At 42.1% G+C, this 14,042-nt stretch overlaps 1 long non-coding RNA gene across 1 annotated transcript; it reads left to right on the plus strand.

Moving 5' to 3' along the window:
* The first annotated feature begins 512 nt into the window (after window positions 1-512).
* On the plus strand, window positions 513-12,635 carry LOC126273146 (uncharacterized). Its single transcript, XR_007549309.1, has 3 exons — window positions 513-614; window positions 11,356-11,520; window positions 12,496-12,635. It is a non-coding gene; the product is annotated as an uncharacterized LOC126273146 (long non-coding RNA).
* Window positions 12,636-14,042: the final 1,407 nt, after the last annotated feature.

The raw sequence follows: 14,042 nt of genomic DNA on the forward strand, positions 1-14,042 counted from the left end.
GTGCTTGATGCCAATACTGAACAATGAGTCGCACGTCAACACAAGCACCGAAGGCAACATTACCTTCCTTCAATTGGGCCAACTGGTGGTGAATCGAGGAAGTACAGCACATACTGACGAAACTAAAATGAGCTCTAACATGGAAATTAAGCGTCTCCGGAGACATGTCCACATAACATCTTCTCGTTATTTGTGTGTGAGGAATGTTTCCTGAAAGTTTGGCCGTACCTTTTTGTAACACCCTGTATATCTTTACATCAATTTTTTGATTATTCTATATAGTCGTACACATATACGGAATTTAAAAAAAGGGGAACTCAATTAAGAAAAAGTCAGGAAGAGAGACGAAATTGTTTTCAGTAAAGACTCCACTTTTCAATGTGCTACAGTGCTATTGGTTGAGAGCATCGCTGCTACGCAGAAAAGCGAAGATGTGTGCGGCGCCAAGGACGCTGACACGCACGATCCTACGAAGCCTCCACACCGGGTCGCGCAACCAGCTGACAGCAGGCAAACAGTAGAAAGCTTCGCGAGTATATAAGCAAGCAGGCGGCCGGCTGCCGACCGCACCAGTAGCGAGCAGCATATCCACTTACAACATGAGGATCATAACGGTGAGTCACCGGCTCGCTTCACATCGCATAGACCTGCACGAATATTCTGTGCGCTGCTGCCATTCACATTTAAAACACAGCATTATCCATCCGTAATTTTAAATTTCATTGACAGCTCTCTATGTTTCCAGCATGAGATTTTCACTCTGCAGCGGAGTGTGCGCGGATATGAAACTTCCTGGCAGATTAAAACTATGTGCCGGACCGAGACTCGAACTAGGGACCTTTGCCTTTCGCGGGCAAGTGCTCTATCGACTGAGCTACCCAAGCACGACTCACGGCCCATCCTCACAGCTTTACTTCTGCCAGTACCTCGTCTCCTACCTTCTCCGCAATATGCTTTCTTTCAGGAGTGCTAGTTCTGCATGGTTCGCAGGAGAGCTTCTGTTAAGTTTGGAACGTAAGAGACGAGGTACTGGCAGAAGTAAAGCTGTGAGGACCGGGCGTGAGTCGTGCTTGGGTAGCCCAGTCGATAGAGCACTTACCCGCGAAAGGCGAAGGTCCCGAGTTCGAGTCTCGGTCCGGCACACAGTTTTAATGTGCCTATAAGGTTCAGCTCTCTATGTATCTAATTTGATACTTTATCGTTATCTGGGACATTTTCGTATTCAATGAGCATTAAAGTCAGCAGATATTCTGCACTGCTATAGTTTGCAATGTATTGGCAGACACAGTACGCACTTGTCTTCCTCTGACCTAATACAAAGTTACAAGTATCTTTTTGTGATAGGCTACCAACTGCGGTGTGTGATTATCAGTACAGTGATACGTTGGTTGGGCGTAGGATGAAATGAGGGAAAAGGGTGAAACAAAATGGTGAAATAAAATGAAGATGGGCTCCATGCCTATCACATCCGTGTTGCGGAAGAAAAATCGAAGGTATATTAGATTTTAAAAGTCCCATCGACTACGTCAACAAAGAGAGAGCCCATGAATACCGTACTCACGCGAGCAGTTTATCTAAGAAAATTCGTCTGTTATTACAACACATGCTCAAAATCAATGGCGAACTGGCTAGAACGGTTTGTAAAACATGTAGGTCAAAAAGATATTTTTCAGTTTCCTGCATACTCATCATTATTCTCGCTAAACCTCAGAATAAACTTTCTTTACATTCGGATTAGATTTCCACCCCATTTTGTTTCAATCAATCTAACAGTGACGCATTCAACACTTCACTATTTTCAAACCGTTGATAAGTAATAATTTATTAGTTGTAGAAGAAAGTGACAAACTTTAGTTTTGTACCCATTCTAGTTTTTACCCTGTGTTCTCTGCATTCTGTCCCATATCATTTGCAATTTCTTTAATTTATTAGTGACGTTGTTTTCAGATTCGCAGCATAACACCTCAAAATGTCACATTTCTAGTGATTACTCATGCAGTACTATTTTGGAGCGTACTGTAAATTTCCCTTTGTAGGTAAATTAGCTTTAAATACCGACAGTTTTAGATGGTAGCTGTTACACATCTGATTCAGGTCATATGTCGCAAATCTGAGGTAATTTTCCGCCTTCCATATAATTATTTGCTCTTCAAAATAAAGCAGAGTAATTGTAGACACCTTGTTTAATTTTATACTTTCATTATCTAACAATCTCGTCTCAGTATATACCGAATATAGTATCGTACAAAAAGTATGCGCCTATTTAATTTTCTGCTAAGTCACGAACACCGGTATTTCCGTAAAAATATTATTGTTTAGAGCACCATGAAGCCATTTAAAAACCCAAATAAAACGAATGATACGTGTTAATTCATAATGCAGCTACACTTTACTCTGTATAATAACATTTATCGTTGTCCGCATATTATACTGCTGGAGATAGAAATCACGAAAGGTAATATTTTTCCACATCGCACATACAGTCATTGTTGTTAAAGAAATTGCGCCCTTCATCGACCCGCCGAGCGAGGTGGCGCCGTGGCTAGAACGCTAGACTCGCACTCGTGAAGACAACGGTTCAAACCCGCCTGGTACCGGCGGAGGTTCGAGTGCTCCCTCGGGCATGGGTGTGTGTGTTTGTCCTTAGAATAATTTAGGTTAAGTAGTGTGTAAGCTTAGGGACTGATGACCTTAGCAGTTAAGTCCCATAAGATTTCACACACATTTCAACATTTTTTTTTTTTTTTCAAATCCGCGTCCGGGCACACTGATTTAGATTTTCTGTGATTTCACTAAATCGCTTCAGGCAAACCACCCAACTGACTGTTATTTTCGGCTACTTGGAGACTATTAGCAGCCATTCATGGACCTCATGTTCTCAAACATGTCATCGGGTCACAACTGCTTGCGATTGGTTTGAAGAACGTTTAGGACAATTCAAGCGAATGATTTGCCCCCCGACCGCCTGTGATTAATCCTGCTGAACATTTGTGGGAAAGAATCTAATCGAGAGGTCAGTTCTCGCACAAAATCCTGCACCGGCTACGCTTTGGCAATTACGGACAGCCATAGAGCCAGCATGGCTCAGTATTTCTGCAGGGGATTTCCAACGAGTTTTTGCTTCCATGCCACGTCCCGTTGCTGCACTAGGCAGGACAAAGGAACAGGACTTATAAAATTAACTATCGATCTTTTCCCAGTGGCAGAATAAAGTGTCACTGACCTTGTGGCGTTCGCGAATATAAAGATAGTGTATAAAAAAAAACTCCGATTTACCAATAATATTGTTGGTTACAATTGCACTAAAATAGAATGTTGAGATATTATTAAACTTGGCTTTGAACGAGTCCACAAAAGATTAACATATTGTTGTTGTTGTGTTGGCCTTTAGTCCTGAGACTGGATTGGTGCAGCTCTCCATGCTCCTCTATCCCGTGCAACCTTCTACATCTCCCAGTAGCCACTGCAACCCACATCCTTCTGAATCGGCTTAGTGTAGTCATCTCTTGGTCTCCCTCTACGATTTTTACCCTCTACGCTGCCCTCCAATACTAAATTGGTGATCCCTTGATACCTCAGAACGTCCTACCAACCGATCCCTTCTTCTGGTCAAGTTGTGCCACAAACTTCTCTTCTCCCCAATCCTATTCAATACTTCCTCATTAGTTATGTGATCTATCCATCTAATCTTCAGCATTCTTCTGTAATACCACATTTCAAAAGCTTCTATTCTCTTCTTATCCAAACTATTTATCGTCCATGTTTCACTTCCATACATGGCTACACTCCATGCAAATACTTTCATAAACGACTTCCTAACACTTAAATCTATACTCGATGTTAACAAATTTCTCTTCTTCAGAAACGCTTTCCTTTCCACTGCCAGTCTACATTTTATATCCTCTTTACTTCGACCATCATCATTTTGCTCCCCAAATAGCAAAACTCCTTTACTACTTTAAGTGTCTCATTTCGTAATCTAATTCCCTCGGCATCACCTGACTTAATTCGACTACATTCCATTATCCTCGTTTTGCTTTTGTTGATGTTCATCTTATACCCTCCTTTCAAGACACTGTCCATTCCGTTCAACTGCTCTTCCAAGTCCTTTGCTGTCTCTGACAGAATTACGATGTCATCAGGAACCTTAAAGTTTTTATTTCTTCTCCATGGATTTTAATACCTACTCCAAATTTTTCTTTTGTGTCCTTTACTGCTTGCTCAATATCGGGGAGAGACTACAACCCTGTCTCACTCCCTTCCCAACCACTGCTTCCCTTTCATGTCCCTCGACTCTTATAACTGCCATCTGGTTTCTGTACAAATTGTAAATAGCCTTTCGCTCCCTGTATTTTACCCCTACCACCTTCAGAATTTGAAAGAGAGTATTCCAGTCAACATTGTCAAAAGCTTTCTCTAAGCCTACAAATGCTAGAAACGTATGTTTGCCCTTCCTTAATCTAGCTTCTAAGATAAGTCGTAGGGTCAGTATTTTCCCCGAGGTCGGCTTCTACTAGTTTTTCCATTCGTCTGTAAAGAATTCGCTTTATTATTTTGCAACTGTGATTTATTAAACTGATAGTTCGGTAATTTTCACATCTGTCAACACCTGCTTTCTTTGGGATTGGAGTTATTATATTCTTCTTGAAGTGTGAGGGTATTTCGCCTGTGTCATACATCTTGTTTTGTCAGGACTGGCTCTCCCAAGGCCGTCAGTAGTTCCAATGGAATGTTGTCTACTCCGGGGGCCTTGTTTCGACTCTGGTCTTTCAGTGCTAAGATTAACATATAATGAAGATTAACATATAATGAAGATTAACATATAATGATCACTATCCTCAAAGAAGTTGGTTGGTTGAATGATTTGGGGGAGGGGACCAAACAGAGAGATCAGCGTTCCCATCGGATTAGGGAAGGATAGGAAAGGAAGTCGGCCATGTCTTTTCAAAGGAACCATCCCACATTTATCAAAGGAACCATTCCGCGATTTAGGGAATGCACGGAAAACCTAAATCAGAACGGCCGGACGCGGGTTTGAAACAGCGTCCTCCCGAATGCGAGTCCAGTGTACTAACGACTGCGTTTCCAGTCAGTGATCTGTTCAGTTGGACCGGGGGACCCAGTCCATTCGATGTAAACACAACCCATTCCGTTATGAAGCGACCACAAGCTTGCATAGTGCATTCTTGACAGCTTAGGTCCATGGCTTTGTTGGGTCCGGGCAACACAGCTCTTATCAACTGAAATCGGGACTCATCTGACAAGGCCATGGTTTTCAGTCCAGAAGATGCACTGCAGGTGATGTCGTTCTGGTACCAGCGGCATTCGCGTCGGTCGTCTGCAGTCATAGTCCATTAACCCCAGATGCGATATACTGTCCTAACGGATGCGTTCGCCGTACGTCCCAAAAAGATTTCTGTGGTTTTTTCACCCAGTGTTGCTTGTGTATTTCGCACTAACAACTCTACGCAAACGCCGCTGCTCTCACTCGTTTAGTGAAGGACGTCGGCCACTCCATTATCCGTGGTGAGAGATAAAGCCCGAAATCTGGTATTCTCGGCACAGTCTTAAAACTATAGATTTCTGAATATTGAATTACCTAATGATTCGCCAAATGGAATACACACACCTCTAACACCAACTACCGTTCTGTCGAGCGGTCATAATCAACTCAGAAACCTTTTTACACTTTTTACACGAATCACATGAGTACTAAGGACAGCTTCGCCAATGCACTGCCCTTTGATGGCTCACGCACGCGATACTATCGCTATCTGTATACATGCATGTCTCTGTCCAGTAGCTTTTATCACCACAGTGTACATTTCAATTGCAACTGAATCACGCTTTATAGTAGAGCACCTATAACGTCCTAGTTAGCCCTCTCCAGCAGTAACTTCCAGTTTATTTAGACGTTTTTGCCTCTAGGGAACCAAGTAATGGTATCAATAATGATAGTAATACATGTTTTGGTATTTATTGGACCTGAAGCAATATGCTAGTTTTATTCGTTTGTGTTTTTACCGTTCATAAAGATACCAATATCTCCATTGTCACCGAGTTTTTGGGAACTCTGCCTTTATTGTTGAATCTTTAGAAGAATTGCGCCAAATCGTACCATCTTTTGCGTAGGCAGATTTTACTATGAAATCACGTGCCAACATATACTGGTCTGACAACTGGTTGACCAATACTGAACATTACCGTAAACTAATAAAGCTCATATAATTTAGGACGTAGTAAAAATTATTTTAGAGCGGAATTTGTATGTAGTGCTCGTAAGTGCTGTTTTATTACCAGGTAGGATTGTAGAGGAGATCTAAAGCAAAATAATGCGTTTACTCATGGGTTGTTTAATAAGCATGATGGCCAATGCAAGACATCACAAGACAAGTTTTGTACGTATAGGACATGTACATCGTTGAAAATTGGAGAAAACGTAATTCAAGAATAATCACTTAACATTCAACTTCTTTCCATACATAAGCTATCTGTTCAAAAATATCCAGACACATGTTAGTCCACATTAATAGGGGATATGTCCACCCGTGGCCTTTAGGACAACGTGAACTCTGCTGGGGACACTTTCACTCTGGTCTCTGATTATCTTTGAAGTAACAGCAGGTCATTCTTCCTACAGGGCTGAAACCAGAGAATGTAATGATGTTGGACGCTGGGGTATAGAGCGAAGGTATGTTGTTAGTATAGATTACGAATTACATTTTATGGAAACTCTGTTAAACTTCTTTACAACAAAATTTATATTGTGTGTAATAGAACTGGTACATAGACATTTCTGAATCCTATTTTTTTGTGTTTCTCATTTTGCTATTTGTTTACAGTTTTTCTTAATAACTTCACCGTCACTATGAATGCAAACATCAATCCCAACGTAGCACGCGTATGACATAGCACGTCACATTTCAGATTAAAGGCCATGCAAATACACGGCAAGCAAAAAAAAAAAGTAAAATACCCTGAAGTCACCGGACTAAGTGGCCGCGCGGTTCTAGGCGCTGCAGTCTGGAACCGCGAGACCGCCACGGTCGCAGGTTCCAATTCTGCCTCGGGCATGGATGTGTGTGATATCCTTAGGTTAGTTAGGTTTAACTAGTTCTAAGTTCTAGGGGACTGATGGCCTCAGAAGTTGAGTCCCATAATGCTCAGAGCCGTTTTTGAACCCTGAAGTAGAGGAAAAAAAGCAGTGCAACTTCATGTTCAAAATGTTAAAATCTGTGTGAAATCTTATGGGACTTAACTGCTAAGGTCATCAGTCCCTAAGGTTACACAATACTTAACCTAAATTATCCTAAGGACAAACACACACACCCCTGCCCGAGGGAGGACTCGTACCTCCGCCGGGACCAGCCACACAGTTCATGGCTGCAGCGCCCTAGACCGCTCGGCTAATCCCGCGCGGCAAACTTCATGGGTTGGTAGGGTACGTCATATTATTTCAGTGATCACAAAAATAAATAATATTTTCAAAGAATTTTGCAGAATGAGCTAACTTATCCAAAGGTATTGCAGACCCTTTGGCCTGGATGTATGCACTAATTCCGTTGGGAAAGGCATCACAAAGCCGTTATATCGTTTCCTAAGGCAAGATGGCCCACAACTGTCGTAACTGGCCCTTTGTATTCTGGATGCGGGCATCCGGACTGAGTGGATGTGAGAGCTGGTCTCACACATTTGTTATATCGTGTGTAGATCTGGGTATCTTCCTGGATACTGAAGCACTTTAAAATCACGCATGTAGTTCACAGAGACACATGATATGAGGTCGAACATTGTTCTCTTCAAAACTGGCACAACGATACTGTAGCATGAGAGGTAACACACGAGACCGCGGAACGTCTGTGACGTCAGAGTTCCCTCAGCCGCTGACAACAACGAACTGAAGCCATAACCATTGTCTTCCCACACTATGACGCAGGGATTAATACCGCTGTGGCTCTTCAAAACATTGAAAGACGGGAGCTCTCCCAGATCGGTGACGTGCTCGCTGACAATCGTTACACGGTGCAGTGCAGAGCCGCAATTTATCGCTCAACACATTACAAAGCCTTGGAGCAGCAGTCCATGATTCCCAGCCACGGCAACACTGCAAACGCAACCATTTGTTGCTACGTTAACGATCAGGATGGAATGATAATTTACTAGCGCGGCTGCTGTTTTTCTCCAACCAGTAGTGTGGAATGTCACAGAATGTTGCAGGGAGTCAGTTACCTGTTCCCGGACGCCAGGCTCAGATGTCAAGGGGATTCGACGTTCTTGGTGCACAGTGTGACTGTCATCGCTTGTCGTGGCCAGACGTGGTCGACCAACCTTTACGACGAGCATTTCTGCCCTCACGTTCCATGTAGTCCAACATCGGGCCACTGTCACATTTGAATGGTCCACAGCCGGTCACAATGAGGGCCCTTTGAAACACTGCCAGATGCTGATAACGCTGTCTCAAACGAGTACGCAGCATCTTCATGTCCTTCACAGTCATCTGATGCTGTTCACGCCACTTATATACACTACCAGGCATGGTAACAACACCAAACACGAATAACACTAATGCACTCTGGCTGCCATTCAACCTGATAGCAATTCCAGTTGTTGCAGGCACTGTATATAAACATGGAGGTACTTGTCAATATATTTATTGTGTATATACTTTGATACGGGTATCTGTGCGCTGAGCTACGCATCTTCAATTGTATTGTGTTAGTACTGATCGCTGCACGTCCACTAATAACTGAAAACCTAATTTTTTCCTCTTTCGCGAAGGGGTATTATCAGTATTATTTGTCGTAACTGATGTTTGTTTCTTAATCTTTTAACCCATTTGCATGTTTCCATGAGTCAAGATTTACATTTATTATTCACATTTTTCTAATCTGTAAGCCTTTTTCCCTTTGTTTATCAATACTGAGAAGAATCTCTCTTAACCTGTAAACCTCCAGTTTGACGGTTTTACACATTACTGCAGTGAAGATCTATTGGTATGACTGGGCTGCAGCTACCAAGAAAAAGTCATGTTAGAGATTCAATTCGGAACTATTTAAAATTCATGAACTTTCTGAAAACGTTTAATCTGTTATTCACGATCATGTTCGTATTACGTCTGTGGCTTCAGATAACCAACCATAAATCCAACAATGATATACTTTTAATTCTTCACGCGATAACAGTCTCTGATATTAAAGGCTTACAGATTCTTGCAGTAGACTGTGGCGTAATTGGAGTGTTGTGCATTGTACACTTACTCAATTCACTCCTAACATGGTTTCGTTTGTCATATATGCGCATTGCGAATGCTGTTGTTAACTTCCGGGAAGTTACTTTCCTTATATCCTTGAGTAAATCTATCGAAGCTGCCTAAGAAACCTAGACTACCGATGTACTGTCTAGCACAGACCTTGATAAACACTGTTTGCAACTTTCAGGTGCTTGGCAGTCGTTATAAAAATTGTTTCTAAGCGAACGTATCCAAGGACGGAGCAATATTTGATAGCCAACTTTATTGGCAATAAAAAGTGATTTCTTGTGAATACGAACAGATACACACACACCAACAAAAGTTTTGCACAGACCCTTTATATCGTATTTCAAGGCACAGAAAACAAAAATGGGCTCTGAGGCATATTTATTTGCAATGTGTCCAGATCACCAACTAAAAAAGAAATTTAAAACATTTGTGAAATCTGCTTCCTATGGGAGGTTTTTCACAGCATTTCTCAGCAACATCAATACAATGTGGAACGTCCTTCTGCTCAGATGCAAATTCGGATACATCGTGGCATATGAAATCATCAGGCCCTGGTCCAAATTACCCATTCTTCTATAGCGAGTCTGTGAAGTCGCGCTGTGTACATGTTTGTTGTCGACGTCCAAAAATAGCTTGTTGCAATCACACACTTTAGACACACGTTATGCCTGTAAAACAGACTGGCTACTCCATTCTGGTAATCCCAGCATGCTAAGGAAGGTGTTCACTAGAACATGATGAGCATGGGAGTTATCGGCCTTAAAGATTAAATTGTCAGCAAAACTGTGACGATATGGTTCGACTATTGGTTGCAGAATCTCGTCCCTGTATCGTAGAGCACCGAGATTTCCCTCAACAATCACAAGAGGTGTACGGTGGCCCCATGTAAGGCCATCCTAGAGTGGCACTCCATCACCACCTTGTTGCACATGTGGGACACAGCATTGGAGACTTTCAATATCTCCAGACACGTTGTCAGCGATTATCAGGGTACAAACAGATCCGAGTTTCTTCGATAAGCAACACCCTACGCCAATCCTGAGGCGTCCATTCTGCATGATTTCTTCCTCACGTGTAACGAAGTCCATGGTGTTTTGGTGTACGGCGTGGTGTACACCTAGGTCGTCGTGAATGGACATTAGCATCACACAATTGTCTCCTAACTGATGCGATACGTTACGTCCTGTAGCCTCTACAAACTCCAAATTGAGTTTTGGAGCAATTATTTGACGGTTCCTTTTACTCAAAAGTCGTAGTTATCGACAATCAAGCGCACCTGTCAAACGTAGACGGCCTGTGGGGTGCAAGGCATCAATACTACCTGTGAATTGGAGCCAGCTGTATGTTCGCAACACACCACTTTGACTCTGGTGTACGGGTGAAGCAACTTCCCAAGTTGACAAGCTTCCTACGCGTAACGTGATGATGCGGACCCGATCATTGCTTGCGATTGTCTTTCGTGACGTAGTGGATGTTGACTCCATTTATCCACGGACCTCTTTAATGATGATGATGATGTTTGGTTTGTGGGGCCCTCAACTGTGGGGTTATCAGCGCCCATACAAAGACCCAATTTTTACACAGCCCAATTTTTGTACACAGTCCACTCTAACCACTGTCACGGATGATGATGATGATGTTGAAATTATTTGAACAGCACAAACACCTAGTCCCCGGGCAGAGAAAATCCCAAACCCGACCGGGATTCGAACCCGGGACCCCATGATCCAGAGGCAGCAATGCTAGCCACTAGACCACCACCTGCGGATGACGTCTCTAATGCGTCCGTACTGCTACTTTATTTTCAGCTCAAATCTTGCAATCCACTCCAGTGTAGCATTCTACCCGAAGGTAGTGCTCGTGGTAACTGCGTGTATGTTTAAAAATAACGTCAGGGGTGACCTTCCAATTGCTACAGGAGCAGTCATTATAACAACACACCCGCACGACTTCTCTGGGTGATGCAACACACCTTTGTTGAAGTGTGTGTATGTAGCTGATTTAATGCTGCAACTGTCAACTGTGAGCTTACATTTACTAGGATAATTAAAGTTGAATCTGAGTTGTGCTGAGGTGTAGCGACTGTTTGCTTGCAGGTAATTTTCCTCATCGTCCTGGTGTTGTCTCTCGTCATGGCGACGCCGGCGGGATCAGACTCAGACCCGACGGACGGCGACGAGGACACCATGTCTAACCTGTTCCTGCTCAAGAAGAAACTGCTGTTAAAGAAGAAGCTGCTGCTGCTCGGCTGATATCCACAGGTACCACACGGCACAACTACTTTGTTCTCATACGGTGTGTCCAGATACGGTACAACGACAGCATTCTCATTCTGCACACCAACCACTCTCTGCACGACGTGGCTTGTTATATATGAAGTTATAATATATTCGCTGGGAAGCTCCTCTTGCAACAGCTTCAACTCAGGTTTTCTTTTTCCCTAGAAAGAGTACAAGTCTGAGCTGAATTGTCTTATCCACGCATTCAGACCATCATCCTCCTCCTCAGCAACAACTCGGAATAACAACACTTTTCGTAGACAGAAAGAGCAAAGCTAAATTGTGAAGTCAGTCAGATTGCTCTTCAGTGGTGACTACAATGACGAGAAACAAGAACAGACGTATTTTATGTCCAATTGTATACGGACATGAGCTTTTGCACAAATTGGTTGGTGTTTTTAAATATTTTACGGTGACAAATGTTCATAACGTGCCGAGTTTTGTCCACTTGACATCTTGTGCATGAGGTTCAGCGAACATGAACATGCTTTACCAAAAAAAAAAAAAAAAAAAAAAAAAAAAAAAAAAAAAAAAAAAAAAAAAAAAAAAAGTGTTTAAGACCTGAAGGTGACAGCTGAGAATGATATTGGCTTTTGAATGGTTTTTAACAATTAAAACAGATAGCCCTTCAATACTTTCATAATGAGAAAATTCAATTTATGTCCAAGAACGGTTATACGCTTTATGCACATTTGAAGCAAACTGGAAAAAAGTACGCCTATGCTGATAGCTAAGAGTTTTCATATATTGCATTTTTCCCTATTTAACGCATAGAAATCTCGTGACAACTTCTCTTTAAAGACGAATAGAGTACAGTAATTTGACATCGTAAGAATCTGTTCCTCTTATTATGTAAAATAATTTTCTATGTACTGCCCCCTTTCCAGGAAAGTATTGCAAGATTTACACGTATGACTTCGTTGAGAGAAAATTAATGCTATCCTTTTTTTGTTCCAGATCCGCCATCAGCCTGGTTCCAACACATTCGTAGACTTCATTCGCCATCGCCTCTCCTGTATATTCCATTTTCATTACTTTCCTCTGTGTATATACTGTGCTCCAAATTGTTAATAAATGTGTGATATATTAAATGAAAACGTATTCATATTGGCTACCTGTCGAGTGCGTTGCCGCTTTGCCTTTCCTATCAGAAATTCTCGTGAAAGTTTGGGCCTGGCTGTGGTAGCCAACAGGTAAGGTGACCGCTCTAGATACACCGGAAATCTGGATTCGAGTATCAGTTCGGCACAAATTTTCACTGTCGTCATACTATTATACAACTGATGGTTGTTCATGTTAGCAATTGCGAACACATTTCGTGTATTTCATAGCAGCTGTAGTTGCCGCAATGCCTGCTCCTTCGGACATGAGTGCATGTCCTAAGAAAGTTTGCATCGTAATTCGGAATAACACAGGCACTGCAAATCGTAAAAAAAAAAATGTTATGGCTGTGTACGATGATAGTTATTTCCTTTAAATTTCGGAAAAAAAACAAAATCTTATCAAAAATTATAATTTCTGAAAGTGCTAAGTCAATACGTAAACTCGGTCGTATTTTTATACAAGCATTCGTGGTGTGTGGAGTAATGAATAACGTAGATAAAAGGAGGAAATGGTCAGAATTAGACTCATCAGTTAGTAAGCTGAAATATCTATCAACAACATTTCAAAGTATACAAATATGTACCATTTTGTCAGATTTCAATACGTTTGTTTCTTTGTGAATAATACTATGTAGGCTAAATTTACGAGGGCTTTTCGGAGAGTAAGGAACGATAGGTCGCGAAATGGAAGCCACAGTGAAAATCGAAACTGTTTTATTTGCAACGGTTAGCTACACCTCCCGGCTACTTCTCTACACAGTCGCCGCTCAGACTTGACATTTGTCGTAGCGTTGTGCCAACTTTTCAATTCCCTCGTTATACAAGACAGCCACCAGCGCTTTTCGACAATTTTCTACTCTGGACTGCAGCTCATTGTCTGGGTGAAAATATTGTCTTCATAGCAAGCGTTTAGCCAATTACAGGCTGCATTGTGGATGATCAAACACTTCCCATCAAAAACGCGGCAGGAGCATCTTCATTGCCCCTGCAGAGTGCGGCCGACAATTGTCGTGTAGAACCAACCGCATGACAGTTATGTTATTTGGATTGCATAGCTTCATGTGAAGTCTTTCGCGAGGCTCTCATACAGGGTGTTTCAAAAATGACCGGTATATTTGAAACGACAATACAAACTAAACGAGCAGCGATAGAAATACACCGTTTGTTGCAATATGCTTGGGACAACAGTACATTTTCAGGCTGACAAACTTTCGAAATTACAGTAGTTACAACTGTCAACAACAGATGGCGCTGCGGTCTGGGAAACTCTATAGTACGATATTTTCCACATATCCACCATGCGTAGCAATAATATGGAGTAGTCTCTGAATGAAATTGCCCGAAACCTTTGACAACGTGTCTGGCGGAATGGCTTCACATGCAGATGAGATGTACTGCTTC

The sequence above is a fragment of the Schistocerca gregaria genome, chromosome 5, assembly GCF_023897955.1.
Source record: "Schistocerca gregaria isolate iqSchGreg1 chromosome 5, iqSchGreg1.2, whole genome shotgun sequence".
Taxonomy (NCBI): domain Eukaryota; kingdom Metazoa; phylum Arthropoda; class Insecta; order Orthoptera; family Acrididae; genus Schistocerca; species Schistocerca gregaria.